This window comes from Thermobia domestica, chromosome 3 (genome assembly GCF_964235325.1).
Source record: "Thermobia domestica chromosome 3, izTheDome1.hap1.1, whole genome shotgun sequence".
Taxonomy (NCBI): Eukaryota; Metazoa; Arthropoda; class Insecta; order Zygentoma; family Lepismatidae; genus Thermobia; species Thermobia domestica.
The window spans coordinates 79,571,646-79,594,073 of NC_137456.1; positions in this window are offsets into that span (position 1 = coordinate 79,571,646).

The window sequence follows — 22,428 nt, forward strand, 5'->3', positions numbered from 1 at the left end:
TTCCAACAACAAAACATTTTCCCACGGACTTCTGTGCTAGACGTAAAAGGCTATGAACATAGCAACTAAAGGCTTGTCGAAACTTGCCTCCCAATTCCAGGAAATGATATCGATTTCTAGGAAAACAAGATCAAATTTCGCTGACTCGACCTTCTATCCAGCCTCTATTCTACTGCCATCAGTTCGAGCCAGCTCGATTGTAATGAGCAATCACTCGTTTCAGTTCGGCTCAACTGAGCCGGTTCAGTTGAGTGAGCTTTGGCACGTTTCGACTCGGTGGTGACAACACCACTACTTTGAATCTGAGACAAAACGAATTTAAAAGCAGTTGGGAACACACTTCATCTCCATTCGCAAAATACTCATGTCAAATTGTTCGGGGTAAGGTGATAGCCAATGTTTCAAGAAACTGAGAGCATTCTTGTGAGCTAGATTCTAAAAAACGGTTATACTATTTAGAGCTATTAAGATGTTTAAATGAAAAAAATGTGATATCGTCTTGAAAACCTATCTAAAATGGTTCTGGTACTTCAAGGCAACATCAAGTCCATACGTGTAAACCAAACTGGGAGGAAATAAAATGGTGTTTCACCTAATTTAGTACGTTCAAACCTTTTTAATAATAATAATAATAATAATAATAATAATAATAATAATAATAATAATAATAATAATAATAATAATAATAATAATATGAACTGCGTTCTGGTAGTGATGGAGGTATTAGAGCTGATAGTGATCTGCATACTAGAACTCCGGATTTATTTTCAGATTTACGAAAATCTTATGGATAGACGCAAGAAGTGATTTGCACTGAGGAGGAATCACATTGGGATATATAGAAAATTTTTACGCCTGTACACCTTATTTTTTGATAAGTTAGAAAGTTGTCCATCACCTCCGTGTAATTCATATACTATAAAAGTGTACGGTAAGAATAACTGAACAATTACAAAATGAAAAAAGTAAGAGCATCGAGTGGGATTCGAACCAGGTTCAAAAGTACTAAATCCGCACAGAAATTAAGAACTTAGCACACATTGCTACCGAAACAACTACGAACCTTCATTCCAATCTTATGGATAGAAAACGAATTTCTTAAGAACTCTCCTTTTTATTTTTAACCAATTTTGTGGTCGAAATGCGTGTGTGCTTTACCTACAACTAAGTTTTCTGCATTTACCAAGTACTATAATGTTCTTAATGTATCATTATATTAAGTTACAAAAGGAGAACGGTGTTTTTCAAACAGCAAAATGTGAGCTGTGTTCACAAATCTCGTTATTTTTTCCCTATGACTTCCCCTACCATTACGTCGAATGCATTGTTGCCAAACCTACAATTTTAAAGGACAGAAAAAATCGGACCTGCAATTTTATTTTCGAGAAGTGTACATTTTCAGAAAATTCCAACATTTCGGATATCACAGCTAAGAGGGCTGAACAGCACTATCAACTCCCCAGAATATCCTCTGTATAGATAGATCGAAAGGATTATTTTCAACAATTAAAGAAGACATGACTGATGACTATTGCTAATAATGCCCAAGTACAATTGGTACCAGGCCCGTATTAAGGACAGAGCAATTGCTCCAGGACCCATAATTAAGGCGGGCCCGAAAATTTTCAGATATTACTGAAAACATTTTTGAAACCCCGAGAAAACCCACGCACACGCGTTTTTACACCATAAAGCCTAGAGGGTACGAGCCACAATTGAACGAGGGACTCCACGCACAAGAGGTGAGCAATCTACCAGTGAGTCCTCGTGGCTCCTTTGCCTACTAATAACGACATGTTCTTCAAAACTGTTAAATTTTAAGTGCGGGAGTTAAGGAAAGGTTGGAGTATGGACTTTTCAGAACTGCATTTTTCATGTAAACTGCGAACGAGATCGAAATGGTCATTTTTCAAGACATGTTGCCTAATGAAACAACTGTAGAATATCGTTATGTTACCTTTTCCCAAACTCTTTACTGAATACAATTACATTCACCACTAGCTAGAAATACGAAATTTTGCACTGATAGTGGGTAACATATATATATCCAGAAAATTCAAATATATCGGATACCAATGCTAGGCTATCAACCTAGTGCTATCAACCTGCCCGAGTACCCCTCTAGTAGAGATGAAATAGAAAAAAGGGTGGAACTAATTCCCACAAAAATGACCTTTGCTTTAAGTAGAAATCAATATTCTCTATTCTTCCACTGACTATATTAAAAATACATATAATATATGGGTATACGAAGTATATTTTTCGGATGTTATCTTGAAGAAATGCCACCAAAATTTTAAAAAATAATCGTATGTAAGGGCGTCCATGTTGTTTCCAGGGGGGCAAGTATAAGTGACATTTTAAATGTGGCGTCAAATTTTGCGGTAACTATTCTAAAAAGTCTACTGTGTTTTCGATCTTCCGAAGTACAATTTCCTCTAGAGGGGGTCGAGCGCCCCACCTTGCCCCCCTGATGTGCGCCCTTGGTCGTATGAGAAATTACAAGAAATACAATGCTGAGCGCGAATGTGGTGTTGGTTCTTTAGAATCTTATCTTTTCTTAAACTTACTGCAAAGCATACTGAAGTAGGCTATATGGAGTGCAGCAACTAAAGCTACACCCAATCTAAAACACTCCGGGCCTTATGCAGAGTCGTTTTGAAGTATGATTAGCATCATACTAAAGCCCTGACTACTGCAAGAAACATGTTAGTCAAACTCTTTAGTGTGGCACTAATCAATCATCAGGACGACTTTGCATAAGGCTTTCCGTGTTTAAGATATGTTCCAAGTGACTACAAAAAGTAAAGTGACCAATAGAGCAAAATTCTTCAAACAAGCTAAGTTTATGATATTAATTCTACAAAATTCTTTAAATAAATTTCCTCATTCTAAAAGTATTGCATAAACTTGGTTAACTGGTTACATTAACAATACAGCCAATTCTATCAATCAAAGTAAATTATGATCTGTTGTTACCAGTTGGCCAAGTTCTTGGAATAATTTCAGAATGAGGAAATTTATTTAAAAGAACTTGGCAGAATCGAAATCATAACTTGGCTGAAGAATTTTGCTGTATCGGTAACTTTATATATATATATATATATATTTGTAGAACTTGGAACTTGCTTCTTTTTAACACGATGTCCTTTTGGACTGGAGTTGGTCTTTAATGACAAAAGGTTGTCATCATTGTTGATGTAATGAAAATGAACGTTTTCGGCATCCTCCATGGCATTTTAAGTTTCAACATTCCATTGATACTTTTATTCAAGGAATTTATTTGCTAGCTTTGAAATAAATTAAGCTGCTTGATTTGTTTAGAATTTAACACCTCTTTCAGCACCGAGAACATCCCTATGTGAGATGTGGAATCCGAACTATAAGAATTTCCATGAGGAATCGAACCCCAAAGGCACCTACACTAATCAAATAGGTAATAGAAAATTCTTAAAACATTTTAGGATTTAGCTTGCAATGAATACTGAAAAATTGTATTTTTGGAGTTTAGCGACTCTTTTCAGCATCGAAGTTATATGAGACGTAGATTTACAGCTTGAGGTAAAATCTGAACTAGGATAACTTGTTCAAATTCCAAAACTTTCCCACCGAGAATCGAACCTAACACCCCAAGTACCAAACACGCACGCTAGACACCAGATCAATGAGGAGAGCGAATAAAGAAAGGAAAATAGTTTTTTTCTTTGATTACTTTTTAAAATATTTTATTTCCATGTGTGTACAAAATACTATTTACGTGTGCATGCTTGTATAAGATCTTGTTGCTGGACGTTATGGACATCCAAAGTGAGGAGTAATTCACAAATGTTTTCAGTTTGATGTCTTGTTGCAGTATTGATATGGTTATTCATCAATCATATTGCTGGGCTAGTAAAGACCCCAATACTGGCCATCAGAGTTCGAAATCTCATGCTCACGGTGTATACGTAAATTTCTGGCTTGCTTAGAGGAGACATGCGAAGAACGAACCAAAACCTTCCTAGAAGTGGGGCTATTCAGACAAAACTTAACTATCTACCTTAGGTTTATCTATGAGACAATTTGTATTACTGTTTGAAACATTCAGTGCCAGTCACATTTTAGATAAAAAAAGTGCGTTCCGGAGCTACACTTGGAATCAAAGCACGGATTCAAACCCTGATTCCTTTACGTAAATGGCGCCCGAACAGGGATATATGAGATTGAACCTAGGGTCCCTTACATAAATGGCGATTTCCTCCAGGGATTAGTTACAAGCAAATGAACAAGAAATAACTGTGTTAAAGCTCCAATCGCTATCTAGTAGCTGATTTTTTGGATTTCACCGTTTTGTAATTTTTCTTGTTAATATATATACCAAAACGCAATTATCATTCGTGTTGCAAGCAATTAAAGAACTTACAATTAAAATTTATACTAACCATGAAGTTAAAAATCAATGGTGAATACGAAAGTTGATACAAGCAGAGACGAATTCAGCTTGAACTGGAACAAAATATAAAAGTGGTGTCCATAAAATATAATCGATTAAATGGATGATTTGTAAAATCGTAGGACAGGAGCAAGAAATGATGGAAATTAGATACATTGACGCAAGAAATGAACGAAGTTGAAATTCAGTGTCAGTAAACTGCCATTAGAGGTTTAAAAAATTAGAAAAGGACAGATCACGTTTACAATTTGTAGAAGAGATATGTAAAAGTCAAGGTAGTATTAGTGACAATATTAAGAAAATAGAACTCATCACAGGTTGGATGTCAACAGGGTGATCCTGCAGGACCGATGCTATTTAGTTTAGCAATTCACCCAATAATTAGTACGTTACGTTCAAAACTAAATGTGTTTTATCTTGATGATGGTACTTTAGGTGGATCACCACAGACAGTCATACACGACTTAAATGTTTTACTCATGGAATCAAGTAAGATAGGACTACAAATAAATCCATTAAAATGTGAGCTATTTTTTACGTCGGGAACACCAGATCCCATCATTGAAGCACAATTTCAAGCTGTGCTACCTGGAATACGAACAATATCAACTCACGAGATATCATTATTGGGAGCACCACTACACGAAGATGGATATGATAATTGTTTGGAGGATCATCTAAATAGTTTTAAAACAATAACCGAGAGGTTGAAAAAAGTACCAGCACATATAGCCTTTTTCCTTTTAAAAAATTGTTTAGGTATTCCTAAATTGACTTATTTTTTACGTACCGTTCCAACATGGTTCAGGCCAACTAAAATTTTTCAACTAGATGACATTTTGAAAAAGTGTCTGCAATCAAGACTTAATTATAAGTTAAATGAAACTCAATGGGCACAAGCAAGCTTACCCATTCGTTTAGGAGGTTTAGGGGTACGGAAAGCTTCAGATTTGAGTCTCCCTGCATTCTTGTCTTCTTCTTATGGGGTGTTGTCGCTCGTCTCCAAAGTTCTTAATATTCCAGTTGACGAAGTGAAGATTCCTCATCTGACAGAGGCATTAGAAATATGGAGAGGCATTTACAACACAGTTTCGGTTGTAAAGGAGTCGCAAAGAAAATGGGATGAAATTGTAATCAACGAGATAGCTGAAAACGAGGTAGTTTCGCAAAATGACATTGATTCAGCTCGCCTCAAAGCACTACGTCAAAAAGAGTCTGGAGCATGGTTGCAAGCCACACCCTCTAAAAACATCGGAACATTTTTAGAAACAAATATTTTTCAAATATGTGTAGCTTTACGCCTAGGACTTAGTATTTGCTATGAATTCACATGTGCGTGTCAAAGTCGGATGGATGAGAAAGGCTTACACGCATTAAGTTGCATCAAAAGTGGAGGGAGAATTTCACGTCACAGTGAATTAAATCAAATAATAAAGCGAACCCTCACCAGTATAGACTGTCCTAACATTTTAGAGCCACCAGGAATGTATCGGAATGACAATAAGCGGCCAGATGGAATTACTTTGACACCTTGGAAAAGAGGTCAATGTCTAGTATGGGATGTAACATGTGTAGATACTTTTGCCCCATCTTACTTAACGTCAACTAGTGAAGAAGCGGGAAGTGCAGCAGAGACAGCGTGTATGCGGAAACATTCTAAATATTCAAAACTTAAAGAAGATCACATTTTTATTGCGTTTGCCACGGAAACAATGGGCGTTTTTAGCAAAGAAGCCAGAATGTTTTTAAAGGAATTAGGATCAAAATTAATTAATAAATCAGGAGATCCTAGAAGTGGTTACTTTTTGACACAAAGGATAAGCCTAGCCATACAAAGAGGCAATGCCATTAGCATATTAAACTCCTTCCCAACTTCACCCAAGCTGGACGAAATTTTTTATCTAAAATAAATATAAACATTTTCTGAATGTTAATAATTGCTACTTCAAAGACATATACAGTATAAAATGATATTTTTGTTTATTATTGTGTGACTGGGATTATGGCAAAATCTAAGTATAGAGGACTGAAACACTTATTAATCATTATGTGTTATCCTTCGTTTCTACAATTGTCGGTTTATATAGTACCAAAATTATGTTTAATTTTTACTGTTTGCTGTTTTAAATATGTTAATTTTGATGTTTCTCTAAATGTATTAGTACTTTTGCATATACTATTTTTTTCTAGAAACTTCATTAACCAGAAATGTTATATGTGTACACTAGTAAAAAAAATTGTTCAACAGGTAAAAAAAAATTAATATTAGTTAGTTTTATACAAACTAGATAATCAATTATTATTATTATCATTATATTTGCAGTACAACCAAATACAACGACATTAACTATTAGTTCTAATTAACTGAATTGAGCTGAAAACTAAATCTTGATCTTTAAAGATTAACTATTAATTTTATGCGTTCTGTACCTTTCTGAGGGAATAAAAGCTGGAATTTAATTTATTAAATATCAGAGGAAGAAGAAAATAGAAAATTGTCGAGTGTAGTAAAATAGGGCCAATGTAAAAAGTAAAGTTGCCTTGTAAGGAAGTAAGATGGACCTCGACATACTTAGCCACTCACATTATTAACTTCTACTGGCAGGCTTCGGACCACCGTCCTATCTAATATCGATCTAGAAGGCTCTTCTGTAGTTTTGTTGCTATTTCCGGAACGTTTGTATATAGTTTTAATGAACCTATCTTTACCAGAAATTATTTCTAAACGGCTAGTTTGTTTCCGCTAAATATTTACAAGTTTGTGACTTTCAAGAATCCGTCTGATGTCTGCAACCACTGAACGATTTTTCGCACAGAAAAGCTCTCTCTCAAAATAATCACTTGATCACGTAATTCCACATTAAGTTCAGTTTTCTTTTTACATTTTATAGTATTTGCACGTTCTTTACACTAATTTATTATTTCATGCAGGAACAGCAGCACCATCACATGCAACACATTCGCTCCCAACTTTAACTATACACGACACGATTGAATAGGACACACACGACTGTTCGTCGTAATAAACAGACAACTAGTGACAAGGGTTCGTATAAACAGCACTAGATTTCATTAAAACGATGAATCACCAGAAAAAGTTTGTCGTTAGTTGAATGTTCACTATTTACCTGTTTGCTGCAAACTAGTTCTACATGAATGTGTCTCAATGTAAGCAGGATCATGCATTTTTGTATCCTTATATGAAGATTGTTGTTGATTTTACAAAACAAGTCCAATACACATGATTTCGTATAAACATGATGCATTTTGTTCGGAGACTTTTGAAAAATCAGGAGTGTGCTCAGAGTTTTTGACAATGTCCATGGTGATTGTGTGTGTATACAAAATCACAAGAAAAAAAAACTACATTTTGTCATAAGTCGAGCAAGACGTGTGTAGGAAGTTATGACATCACCAATGAGCCAAACATCCATCATCAAACAATAATAAACTATTTGGAAAAAGGTGACTAAAAAAAGAAGCTCGGCGTTTGAGTACCATATGACTTGGCTCAAAAACATTTACACCATTGAATTTCTATCTACGAATCTTTTTTTAAACGTAACGAACTCAGGCCATTTTTCAAGCGGTTTATCACCAGTTTTATAACCTGGAACCTTGCAACAATGTGCAAAAAAAATCATAGTCGAAGTAAGGAGAGGCTCCACAGTCTGTGCCGAAGTTGATACAGATGTCCAGAAAGGTTATGCTGTGTGTTTGCTGAGATTGGAAGGCTATCGTGAATCACGAGCAGCTGCCGCTGGGCAAAATGATATAATCGGACCTATACTGTTGGCAAATAGCTTGAGTGCACCTAACAATTTAAAGGAGACGGCCGGAACTGGTCAACAGAAAAGGTCCACGCTGACACCACTAGACCGCATACATCTTTAACGACCTAGTAGAAATTGGAAGAACTTGGTTGGGAGGTTTTAATGCATCTATCGTTTCTCCGGATCTGACACCGTGAGACTATAATTTTTTTTTCGTATCCGTGGAGTTCTCTGAATCGTGTTAATTTCAAACAAAGCTAGTCAAAACTAGTGGTGGGCAGAAAAACCGGTTTTTGGGAAAACCGAAACAGTTTTCTTCGATAATTTTCAGAAAACCGGTTTCTCACTGAAACCGGTTTTCGGTTTTCTTCGAAACCGGTTTCGATTTTCTTCACAACGGGTTCGGTTTTCACCGAAACCGGTTTCGGTTTTCTTCAAAACCGGTTCCGGCTTTTCCAAAATTCGTTCTATTTCTGACCAGAATAATATTTCGTTGTTCTCCAGAAATGATTCCGTTTCCATAGAAACAGTTCTGTGTTTTCCTAAAGTGAACAGTTCTGTGTTTTCCAGTTTCGGTGAAAACCGAGCCGGTTTTGGAAAAAATCGAAACCGATTTCGGTGAATAACCGAACCGGTTTTTGGAGAAAACTTAAATGTCGGTTTTTCAGATTTCGGTTTTTGTAGAAACCGGTTTTTATAAAAATCCGGGTTTGTCCATCCCTAGTAAAAAATACCAGTTACGTTTTTTTATTACCAGAAACACCACAAGTTTTATAGCGACAGGATTATGGTATTGGCGGAACAATGGCAAATTAAATATAATGGTGCACATGTGGATTCATAATGTTATTTCTAAATTACGATAAATTTCTTAATTTTGATATCCAAAAGCTCACTACCTTTTCAGACAACCTGACATTGTCAAATACTACTGTAACTTATGTATTTTCAATATTTTCATATTTTCCTACGCCGCACTGTGACGAATTTGTTACTGTGTTAAATTGATTGATTAATTAAATTATTGGGACTTAATTTTCATTTACCCCTTTATTTTAAAAGAGGACTTTAAAATGCAATACAAAATTGTACTCGACTTTTAATTCGAGTTAAGCACTTTCCTCCATTCCGGCAAGCAGACGGAGCTAAAGGGGCCTGGCCCCCAGAACTATTCGTGGGCTCCCCAGACCTTAACACAAAATGCTATTTTTAATACAGGAAACTCAATTTAGCTATTGGTAACAGAGTGTTTAATGACTTGGCCCCCTTTAACATATTCATGCCCCCCCCAAACCTCTGTGGCTGGTCGTGGGCCTGCTTTCCTCCCGTGAAAATAGGTATTATACGTGGTAATTATAATAAGAACAACGTAAAGATTTCTTCATTCATTTGTACAAAAGTTGTAGTTATGCCATCTCAAAAAGTGTAACAAGGAACAAATGAGCTACTCTGTTTGTTAAGAAGACAGTGTGGTATTATGATTTTATGTAATGACTTAAAGAATAATAGTTACTTAGAGTTTAGCGTCCCTTTTACCAGCGGTCCTATTTGAAATATGAACGCACATATCACGTGAAATCCTAATCACGTTGGCTCCTACCGAAAACTGAAACCTGGTGCCCCGCTCTCGAGAAGATAATAGTAGAATAATGAAGATAATTAGTACCTCTTTTTGAGGTATGGCATTTTACTTTACAATTCATATGATATTGTTTCCTAATCGATTTGAGAAGAAAAGAGTCGATAAAAACTTATTCAAAGAAATGCTCTCAGTCTCTGGGCAGGTTAGGAAAAAATATAATAATAATGAGCTACTCTAGGATTTAAACACACGAACATTTGACTAACAACTATGCACCCGAACCATAAAAATATTTCGTAGATTATTCAAATTTGTCTTGTGTAAAGTGGTTTTCTGTTCCACACTGGGATTTGTTTATAACCAGTGAGTTTGCGGCAAATAATTAGACGTTACGTCTGTTACAATGCATAAATGTGTTTTTTGGATATTCTTTACATCATAATAACTGGTATAAAACAGGTTGATTTTGAAAAATTATGAGTTGGAATGATAGTTGATTTTGAGAAATTATGAGTTGGAATGATCGTTAATAATACTAATAAAGCAATAATAGAATTTCGTAACAATGATGGTTACCTAAACAACAAAATACGACGAAGAAATTTAATTAATTCAACGACTGATTGTCTCGTCTTGTCTTATCCTCTTTCGAGGAGTTTAGATTTAAGGCACAGATCTTATCTCATCCCAGTTTACCTATGTCCTGCTATTGTGATTAATGATTCCTGATATAAAGTCTTGAGTTGAAAAGTTTGTGGTCGAACACTGGATTCTTCTTGTACCTGAAATTGAAAATAACAAACACAACATCAAACGTAAAGATTATGTAGGATAACTTTTTTTTTTTTTGTTTTTTTTTTGTTTTGAGAAATTTTGAAGTCCGTTATACTTTGTAATCTGCCATCAAGCTGCTTGAAAAATATATGATTAACCTTTTTTTCCTTTTATATGTTTAAATTGTTTTATTGTAGAAATGATTGTCTCTCCAAACAGGCCTTATTGGCATGTCTAAACTTACATGAAAGGTTTTTAAAATAAACAGTTTTTGTGCAACAAGCACGTGATCGGCGCAGGTGAGTGGATTTCTGTCGGTTCCTACCTGTTGTGCCTAATTCCTGTTCTGCTAATGAACCTCCAGCACTTTATAACGCATTTTGATTTAATCTTATCTCTAGGCAGAACAGGAATTCCTGTTCTGCCTAGCTCCTGTTCTGCCTAATTAACACAAAAAGTGATATTTAGATTTGAGGGAAATTTATTAGTACCTATTTCCCCTTGATTTTCATTCAAGAACTCTTTAGATTGAACACGCGAGTAGAACGAATTGTTTCATGTGACCAAATACGCCTAAAATCATTTTTAGTAAAGCAAATGTAGGGAAAGTGTCCGGTATAATGTAAAAAGCAAAACATCTCAATTACGTTGAGTAAAATGATTACAGAGTTTATTAGAGATAAATACTTCCAAATATCTACAAAGGATACTTTACAAGAACAAAGTTTGCTCTACAATAACAAATTAAAGTATCGGAAAGGAAATACAGTTTTAACTTCTTAAAGTCACATATATCTTTTCAATTTGAGAGAGAACAAAACTTCGAGACTTCGAAACACATACTTAACCTACACTCAACCGTCATCGTTATAAATGTAAACTGTAAGCTCCAACGTCTACATAGGAAATCAAATCCAATTGACCCGATTGTAATCTACTTAGCAAGGACTTGATTCTCTGTTGAATACGCTTATATTTTAGTTTCTGTTCTCTTGGTTTCTTCTTAACTTCTAGAAGCATAATTGATCTTTCATTTTCGTTCTGCTCTTGCTGTAAAAGCTGGACAAGGGTAAACGTATTCGGATGTTCCTTTGTCAGCCTTTTATTAAACTTCGAAAGCCAGCCCTCCACTATATTGATTGTCCTTTCTTCTCCGTTGTCATAATAGTTCCATAGTTCACTGGAAAACATTTAAGAGAGCATTAGTATTGAACAACACTAAGCAAACAAATTATAACGTTTACGAATAGATAATTGTCTGAAATGTCTGTTGAAGTTTCAACGAAAAGCGCAAAAAGTTTTCTGCCAAAATGTATGAAATTCAGCGTGCAGTAAACAGACTGAAGGTTCTAACACAGGGTACAAAATCACAACAGTCAAAGTGGGAGGAGGCAGAAGTACAAAAAAAATCTCCTCACACTGAAATATATCGACATGGGGAGCTCAGATATTTGAATTTCCATAATTATTACACTTACACAGCTAACCATTACCTCAGCCATTAATAACATATGAAATGTACGTAAATTACATATGAATTACTGTAATTAATTTGCGGGCTTTTGACAATGGTGTCAGTGTCACTTTATTCAGTGGCAATCAGAGCCATTTCCGAAAACTATATGTTTGAAGAAACACTGGAATTTATCAACATAAGCAAATAGTTCTCTCTGTCTTTTTTATTGCAATTTTGGACCAATATACTAAACCCAAATCGGTAATGAGGAAAAATTACTGCAATAGGAAATTATATATGTTTTATATAATTCGTAAGAAAAAGTAAACCTAACTATACAGTACTTACGATGTGAACTTGGCGTCTGCATCGTCCAACCACGTTTCAACCAAATAATCGTGAAAATCGTCTCGATTCGGCACTTCTGGTGCATCTTCTTGTATATGTAAGTACATATCACCAATTTTATCAATGGGTACAAGTGGTAATGCACTAGCTCGTCGTATCCACCTTCTAACTTGCGTATTTTGACTGTACAATGAAGATAAGCCCAGGGATTGGACTTTTCTCCAGATGCACTAAGTGTAGTGGAAGAAACAACAACTAACAGTAACATTAGGAAAAGATTTAAATAGAGCATTGATAGCAGCCCTTTCAAAGTCTACAATAACTTTGGCAGGATGCAAGGTGAAACCATTATCAACAGCCTTCTCCTTAATTAAGCACAGCATTCTGTAATAATCGTCCTCTTTTTTGCTTGGTAGTAGACAAAATAGAAATGGAAAGACCTGCCCCAAATATTTCCCGTGTAAGGTATAAAGTTGATGAAATAGACGTGGAGCAGTTTTAAACGTACCATCCATAAATAATGTGTCCCCACTTACAAGCTTCTGTAAATTTTCAACCGTATCAAAGACTGCAAAAAAAGAAAAAAAGAAAAAAAGAAAGAAAGAAAAAAAAGTATTTCAAAAGCCAGACTCTAGTTAGACAATTGCATATGTAAAATTATTAAGTCACCTATATTATAATCATGAATGCAATCATAAGCTTCCATGTAGACAAGATGGGGCTACTAAAGCCTCTTTCTAGCTCTTCAGTATTGGATGCAGGTTACCTATTACATACAAATCAAAGCTCAGAATTTCACTTAACTTACCCATTACCAGAATTGCCAAGATAATAATACTCGTTACGTTTTTTGAAGTAAATTGTTTCTTCCACTACACTTAGTGCATCTGGAGAAAAGTCCAATCCCTGGGTTTATCTTCATTGTACAGTCAAAATACGCAAGTTAGAAGGTGGATACGACGAGCTAGTGCATTACCACTTGTACCCATTGATAAAATTGGTGATATGTACTTACATATACAAGAAGATGCACCAGAAGTGCCGAATCGAGATGATTTTCACGATTATTTGGTTGAAACGTGGTTGGACGATGCAGACGCCAAGTTCACATCGTAAGTACTGTATAGTTAGGTTTACTTTTTCTTACGAATTATATAAAACATATATAATTTCCTATTGCAGTAATTTTTCCTCATTACCGATTTGGGTTTAGTATATTGGTCCAAAATTGCAATAAAAAAGACAGAGAGAACTATTTGCTTATGTTGATAAATTCCAGTGTTTCTTCAAACATATAGTTTTCGGAAATGGCTCTGATTGCCACTGAATAAAGTGACACTGACACCATTGTCAAAAGCCCGCAAATTAATTACAGTAATTCATATGTAATTTACGTACATTTCATATGTTATTAATGGCTGAGGTAATGGTTAGCTGTGTAAGTGTAATAATTATGGAAATTCAAATATCTGAGCTCCCCATGTCGATATATTTCAGTGTGAGGAGATTTTTTTGTACTTCTGCCTCCTCCCACTTTGACTGTTGTGATTTTGTACCCTGTGTTAGAACCTTCAGTCTGTTTACTGCACGCTGAATTTCATACATTTTGGCAGAAAACTTTTTGCGCTTTTCGTTGAAACTTCAACAGACATTTCAGACAATTATCTATTCGTAAACGTTATAATTTGTTTGCTTAGTGTTGTTCAATACTAATGCTCTCTTAAATGTTTTCCAGTGAACTATGGAACTATTATGACAACGGAGAAGAAAGGACAATCAATATAGTGGAGGGCTGGCTTTCGAAGTTTAATAAAAGGCTGACAAAGGAACATCCGAATACGTTTACCCTTGTCCAGCTTTTACAGCAAGAGCAGAACGAAAATGAAAGATCAATTATGCTTCTAGAAGTTAAGAAGAAACCAAGAGAACAGAAACTAAAATATAAGCGTATTCAACAGAGAATCAAGTCCTTGCTAAGTAGATTACAATCGGGTCAATTGGATTTGATTTCCTATGTAGACGTTGGAGCTTACAGTTTACATTTATAACAATGACGGTTGAGTGTAGGTTAAGTATGTGTTTCGAAGTCTCGAAGTTTTGTTCTCTCTCAAATTGAAAAGATATATGTGACTTTAAGAAGTTAAAACTGTATTTCCTTTCCGATACTTTAATTTGTTATTGTAGAGCAAACTTTGTTCTTGTAAAGTATCCTTTGTAGATATTGAGTTGAGTTGATTTTGAGTTTAACGTCCGTTTTCAGCAGCGAGGCTATATGAGACGTGGACCTACTGATTAATGTGGAATCCGAACCACATGAGCTCCCGCCGGGAATCGAACCCGGGCCTCCCACGCCAAAGGCGCGTACGCTAACCGCTTAGCCACGGAGGAGCTCTTGTAGATATTTGGAAGTATTTATCTCTAATAAATTGTGTAATCATTTTACTCAACGTAATTGAGGTGTTTTGCTTTTTACATTATACCGGACACTTTACCTACATTTGCTTTACTAAAAAATGATTTTTAGGCGTATTTGGTCACATGAAACAATTCGTTCTACTCGCGTGTTCAATCTAAAGAGTTCTTGAATGAAAATCAAGGGGAAATAGGTACTAATAAATTTCCCTCAAATCTAAATATCCCTTTTTGTGTTAATTAGGCAGAACAGGAATTCCTGTTCTGCCTAGAGATAAGATTAAATCAAAAATGCGTTACAAAGTGCTGGAGGTTCATTAGGCAGACCAGGTATTAGGCACAACAGGAAGACACCTTTCTATCAATGCTGCCCAGGTTCGAATCTGCACAGGTCTGAACTCTTCAAGATGCTTCAATTTCAATCCATACTCCGTGTGATCAGCAAAGTCTTCTCTTGTGGAGAAGACAAAAGATATTCGAATGACGGGGAATTGGAGTAGGTCCATGAATGGAGACAAAGAAATACAAACTTATTTTCTTCAATTGAAATTATGACATCATTAATATATGGCACTCGTTGGGCAACACGCTCCCAACGAAAGAGAAATTTTAAGTGGAGAAATCTCTCCGTGCATCAACTCCACAACAAAAGCCTGTTTCAGTGCTCCACTGGCTTATCAACTGTCATTTGCTTTTGAAATGTTAGGTTTAAGTTTTGTTGCATCTGTCCGTGAGTTTGCGATTCTAGCAAAAGTACTGGATCCTACCTATAATGGAGTTATAGCAGTCATTGGGGAAGATGGTTTTGCTGTTGATGTATAAACTAACAGAATGATGTATTTGAAGATGTAACTGCCTCAATTTGAAATAATTAGGTACAGATGGATAATATGCGTGCAATCTGTGCCACGAAAACTTTTTTTAATACAAAAAACACCAATGTGTGGTACGGTAGTAGTAGTATGGGCCCCACCCTGTCTAACTTTGGACTTTGACCCCGAGCTTTATGACGTCATAGGTCAAAGGTCAATGACCTTGGCCCGGGGTCAATGACCTAGGGGTACATAAGACCACCCCCTCTAAGTTTTGGCAGGGGTACCATGGCCCACCCCCTAAATTTTGGCAGGGGTACCTAGGAGCACCCCCTTAAATTTTGGAAATTGCCAAATCTAAAAATTTGGTATGGTAGCCTAGGACCATAGTATCTACCTCTATCAGTATTGGATGTCTATGTCGTTCCCTTTCATGGGTAAAAAATTGCCAAAAATTCAAATTTCGGGGGTTTTTGACCTAATTTATCCCTTTTGATGAGGTGTTATTATCCTATATAGTTATATGGTCATGTATAGGGTTCATTCCCTTTCAGAAGACATAGGTATATTTGTGCACCCCTTGAAAAATTTGGGAGCGGTACCTTGGCCCACCCCTTAAATTTTGGAAATTGCCCAATTTAAACATTGGGTATTATAGTACAGGACCCTAATATGTATTATGATAAATTTGGGAGGTCCACCTCGTTCCGTTTTAGAGGTACAAAATTGCCAAAATATAAACGTAAGCAATACGTTGTACCACGTGTTTGTTCTTTTGGTCCAATTTATCCTCTTGGATGAGGTTCTATTACCTTATATGGTTATATGGTCATGTATAGGGGTCTATTCCCTATCATAAGACATAGGTACATTTGTGCACCCCTTTAAAAATTTGGGAGGGGTACCTTTCCCCAGCCCCTTAAATTTTAGAAATTGCCCATTTTACACATTTGGTATAATAGTATAGGACCCTAATATATATTACTATAAATTTGGGTGGTTCACCTCGTTCCCTTTCATGGGTACGAAATTGCCAAATTTTGGTACAACCACGTGTTTCTTTTTTCACCTAATTTATTTCCTTGGATGAGGTCCTATTACCTTATATGGTTATATGGTCATGTATAGGGGTCCATTACCTATCATAAGACAGGTATATTTGTGCACTCCTTTAAATTTTTGGAAGGGGTACCTTGGCCCACCCCTTTAATTTTGGGAATTGCCATTTTATATATTTGGTATTATAGTATATGATCCTAATATAGATAACTATAAATTTGGGTGATTCACCTCGTTCCCTTTCATGGATACGAAATTGCCAAATTTTAATACAATCACGTGTTTGGTTTGTGGCTCAATTTATCCCCTTGGATGAGGTCCTATTACCTTATATGGTTATATGGTTATGTATAGGAGGTCTATTCCCTATTATAAGACATGGGTATATTGATGCACCCCTTTAAATTTTTGGAAGGGGTACCATGGCCAACCCCTTAAATTTTGGAAATTTTCCAATTTAAGCATTCGGTATCATAGTACATGACTTCAACATGTATCATGATAAATTTGGGTGGTCCACCTTGTTCCCTGTCATGGGTAAAAATTGCTAAAATATAAACATAAGCAATATGTTGTACCACGTGTTTGGTTTTTGGCCCAATTTCTCCCCTTTGATGAGGTTCTATTACCTTATATGGTTATATGATCATGTATATGGGTTCATTTCCTATCATAAGACATGGTTACATTGATGCACCCTTTAAAAATTTGGGAGGGGTATCTTGGTTCATCCACTCGTTTTTAGAAATTGTTTAATATAAGCATTTGGTATCATAGTACAGGACTTCAATATGTATCACTATAAATTTGGATGGTCCACCTCGTTCCCTTTCATGGGTAAAGAACTACCAAAAATCAAATTTCGGAGGTTATTGACCCCGTTTGATAAGGATTTAACACGTTATGTGGGTATGTACAGAGGTTTATTACCTTCATATGTTTATGTTTCCTTTTAAATTTGGGAATTATCAAATAACAAAATTCGGTAAACGTTTTCTAGATGTTGTTGTTCCTCTTATGGCCAAATATTCAAAATTTAAAGGTTATTGACCGGCTTTATTATTGAATAAGTACAGGATTTATTACTTTTTCATAAGACACAGGTGTATTTGTGTACCAATCTTAAATTTTGGGAGGGGTACATTTCTTATTGTCATATCAATAATTGGTAATTGTTCTTAAAATTGGATAGTATCTCATTCATTGGGTAAATCATTGTCAAATATTAGTATGATCACGTGTTCAGTTATTGACCCATGATGGGATTAGGAGTCCAGGACATTGGTACATTTAAACTTTGTAGGATATTTTGAGAATGCGAGATTGGTTTTGATTATTCCAGCCTATGGACCAAATATAAACGTAAGCAATACAATGTATCACGTGATTGACCTTGATGAGGTAGTGTACAGGGCTTCATTTCCTTTGTTGTGGTACTTCTTAAGTTTGAGTACACACTTAAACAGTTGGTTCTACTCAGGTAAACAATTGACGGACATTATTGACTTTATTGAGCATATAATGATATGATTAATTCTAAGACTTAGGTATATCGAGAGAAGTATTCTTTAAATTTGGGAATTGTGATAAACAGAACTTTAACATAAGGCGCGAAATTTGAAACAATACTTTGAACTTTAGTCACAGTTCATAGTCTAAGATCATTTGTGGTGATTGATTTGACCTTGAGCTTTAGAAATCTGATAGCTAACCTTATTGAATCTTATGACTCATAGTCTTAAGGGAATACATGCTACAACACTGAAATTTACTATCCATTTCATAAAGATAGGCCCCTGACTTCGTGGTGCTGCCGTGACGTTCAGTCAAAACTTATATTGCATTGTCGTACCTCGTTGGAATTCCTGAAATGTTGTCTTTTCAATACTTAAGACATAAAAATTTTCTTTGTACTATGTAGTGAGAAAAAAATAAAAATTAATGAAAAAGTGCGTATTTTTTCGTACTTTTTTGGTAGATCAATGTTTATAGTACCATATCTCAGAAAAGAGATCACGTGAAATAATTTCCTGTGTACAATATGTAGATGCATCCATTAACTGTAAGTTGTGAGAATTTCAATTTTCATCACTTGATACTTTTTGTGTAATTAAAACAAATGTACGACGCTCTGATCTCCTTTACCATGGTAGTTAGAGAAACGTACAAAACACTGCTCGAAAATTTGGAAGTCTAGTGTTCCAAATATTTGGAACTATTAACAAAAAAGGGTTTAGTTGTAGAGTATTTATTTTTTAAAAAAATTCTTTTACTTCAACATGTTCTCTGCGTTAAGCGGTGAGCCATGTTGCAGCCCAATCTTTAAATTCCCCGCGCTTATATGAAGAAACAGCATACAGTAAGTGGAAGTGCGGCAACGCTGTCGTGCAGTGTTGTCGCGTTCAGGAAGCTTGTAGCGCGAAGCTTACTTCATAAGAATGTAATAGGAAAAAGTATTTATTATAACCTTTCACAACATCATAAAAATAATAATAATGCATTACACATCTCAATTTAATCGAAATAAAACGTTGAAGTAAAACATCCAAAAACTCATCTCTTAATCTATTTACTTCATTCACTTTCGTAATGGGTTTGTTGACTCATCGCTGCTCCTGTTATCTTCCTGTACACTTATTAACAATGGCTCCATTTTTACCTCAAGATCTATCCGTATACACGCTTTCCAGCTTACGAACATGTTAAAGGTTAAAAAGAAATGTATCCTTGGCAATCACGTGTTCACCCAAGTTCTGCGATCAATTCCCCTGCCGAATGTATACAATAACACAGAATGGGTCCTTTGTTTTCTTTCAACGAAAGAAAACTATGCAATGTGTAGGTGACGAGGGCTGTATTTGCGTCTAATCACGTTGCACTGATTACGCCTTCAACACTTCCCTTCGGTTCGTAGGCGTCAAAAACTTAGACATGCACTCACACCATATGGGTTCATTGCAATGAGACGGACGAATGGGCATTTATATTTTCCTTAGTATATGTCGTGGTTTTTGATTAAATATATATATATATATATATATATATATATATATATATATATATATGGATATTCCTTTACGAGCGGCGGTATTACAAAAAGAAGAGGCAAAATTTTTAGCGATAATGAAATTGCAGAACTGATGAATGACTCCGACTCAGACGGTTATGAGTTAGTAATGAATAGTAATGACATTGATTATTCTGTGCTCAGTGGCGTATTCGGGAGTGAACAAGATAGTAACTCTGTTTCAAGTGAATCTGCGGCTGCGCCGGGAAAGAGAGAAAAAAACGTGTCGTTCCTATTCAAAGACAGATTCTGATGTAGCTTGGAGCGATAAAATTCAAGTAAATGCAAAACCCCTGTTTAGTGGTATCCCGGGAATTGATCAAAATGCTGGGTTATCTACAGAGTATTCCGCATATAAAGTGTTTCAGCTGTTTTTACCGATGAAGTTTTATAGTAAAAAAAAAAAGAGTTGAATTGATTTTGAGTTGAACGTCCTGTTCAGCAGTGAGGCTATATGAGACGTCGACCTACTGATTAACGTGAAATCCAAACTACATGAGCTCTCCCAGGAATAGTAGTAAAAGTTATGAATCAATGCGCAAAACAGCAGATTGAGAAAAAGATAAAATACTAAAACAAAAATCTTTGTTTTCTAAATGAAAGCGTGTTACTTTATTTAAAAACCAGGAACTTTTTACACTAATTATTCACATAAGCCTTGCACGGAAGCCAGCTTTACGCGATTTTTACAAATCAACTACGCAAGAGCTATTAGTATGTCTGTCAAGTGGTGGAACAGATCTTCTGTGAAGTGTAAACGCAGTATTACATATCAACTAAGGTTGTATCATATAATAAAGTTTATGCTTGTATTTGTTTCTGTGCAAGTGTATTTTGTACTGCGTGCAGTAAGTGAAAAACTGACAAAAAGCAACAAATTTTCGAAGACCATCACATGCAAATCCAAACAAAATAAGAGTTCGCTTTTCTAATTTTGAACATTTGGCATATATTCTGTATATCCTGTTAATTTCTAAGAAATTGGTTTAAAATCTGTGGAGACATAAAATTTTAAAAATATATCTAAAAAGTGCCGGACAGTGTGCGTGACAAGTTTAAATACCCGTCCGTCTGAGAGTGTATACGCGCCAGGAAAATGTGGCAACGTAGCACTCCGTATAAGCTGCGATAGCGAAGGGCGCAAAGCTGAGAAAATCATAATGTCATATTTGTGATTGTTTATCTTTTAAAACAAGTCAAAACAGTTTGGTTGAAAAAGCTACTTTAAGATCTTTCTAAAAGTTTTTTAAGATTGTTAATACACCGCAGCAATTCAGAGATAATGATGCCTCACTTTTTACTGAATAACAAGAAAACTACTACGTGTTCAGTAATGAAATTTTCAGAACTTACAGGTAACATATGCATCTACATATGGTGCACAGGAAATTATTTTATGTTATCTCCTTTCCGAGATATAGTCCTATAAACATTGATTTTCCAAAAAAGTACGAAAAAATACGCACTTTTTCATTAATTTCTATTTTTTTCTCACTACACAGTACAAAGAAAATTTGTATGTCTTAAGTATTGAAAAGACAACATTCCAACAATTCCAACGAGGTACGACAATGTAATATAAGTTAGGACTGGACGTCACGGCAGCACCGCCAAGTCAGGGGCCTATCTTTATGAAATGGATAGTAGTCACAAGGCGATGTAATCTGACACTGGCAAAGTTATTGTTGATGCAATTTGGTTGGTTGATCACTATCTTTCGTGCAATCTGATTGGCTGATCACTATCTCTCGTGCAATCTGATTGGTTGATGAGTTTCAAATCTTTGATACATTCAGTTTTGTTTGAAATTTTTTTGATTGAAACTTTGGTTTGACATTTTTTCGTTTGATATTTTTAGTTTAAAAATTTTTGTTTCGAAATTTTTTAAAAAATTTTTGTTTCGAAATTTTTTAAAAAATTTTTGTTTCAAAATTTTTTGTTTGAAACTTTGGTTTGAAAATTTTTCGTTTGAAATTTTTAGTTTGGAAAATTTTTGTTTCGAAATTTTCGTTTGAAATTTTTTCAAAATTTTTTGTTTGAAATTTTTTGTAATATATTTGTTTTGAAATTTTTGTTTGAAATTTTTGAAATTTTTTTTCGTTTCAAAATGTTTAAATTTTTTAGTTCGAAATTTTTTGTTTGAAATTTTTCGTTTGAATTTTTTTGTTTGAAAATTTTTGTTTGAAATTAACAAACCTGAAGCCTTCGCAGACGATATTGTAATAACAACCAGTGCAAATAGTCGTCGAGAACTAGAGGAGAAAACAAATAAAATTACGGATTCATTAGAAAATGGAGTAGAGAAAGCAAATTGAGAATTTCATCTAAAAAGACAAAATACTTAATTTTCGGAACAAAACTGCAACGAAATCCTATTATCAAATTAAATGGTATTGGCATAAAAAGAGAACAATATATCAAATATCTTGGGCTAATGTTAGATGACAAATTAAATTTTGGTGAACATAGTTAATAGAGGAAATAATATTGCAAACAAATTAATCACAATAGCTAGGAACAAATATAAGTTGCCATTACAAATAGTAAAGCTATATCAAAAAAACATTTTATCGGTAGCAAAGGTATATGCATCGAGTGTGTGGGTAGAAAGGACACAGCAATAAAACTTTCAAAAATTAAATTAATAGACCTCAAAGAAACCTATTGATTAGGATGAGTGGTGCTTTCTCAACAATATCCCATAGTGCACTAT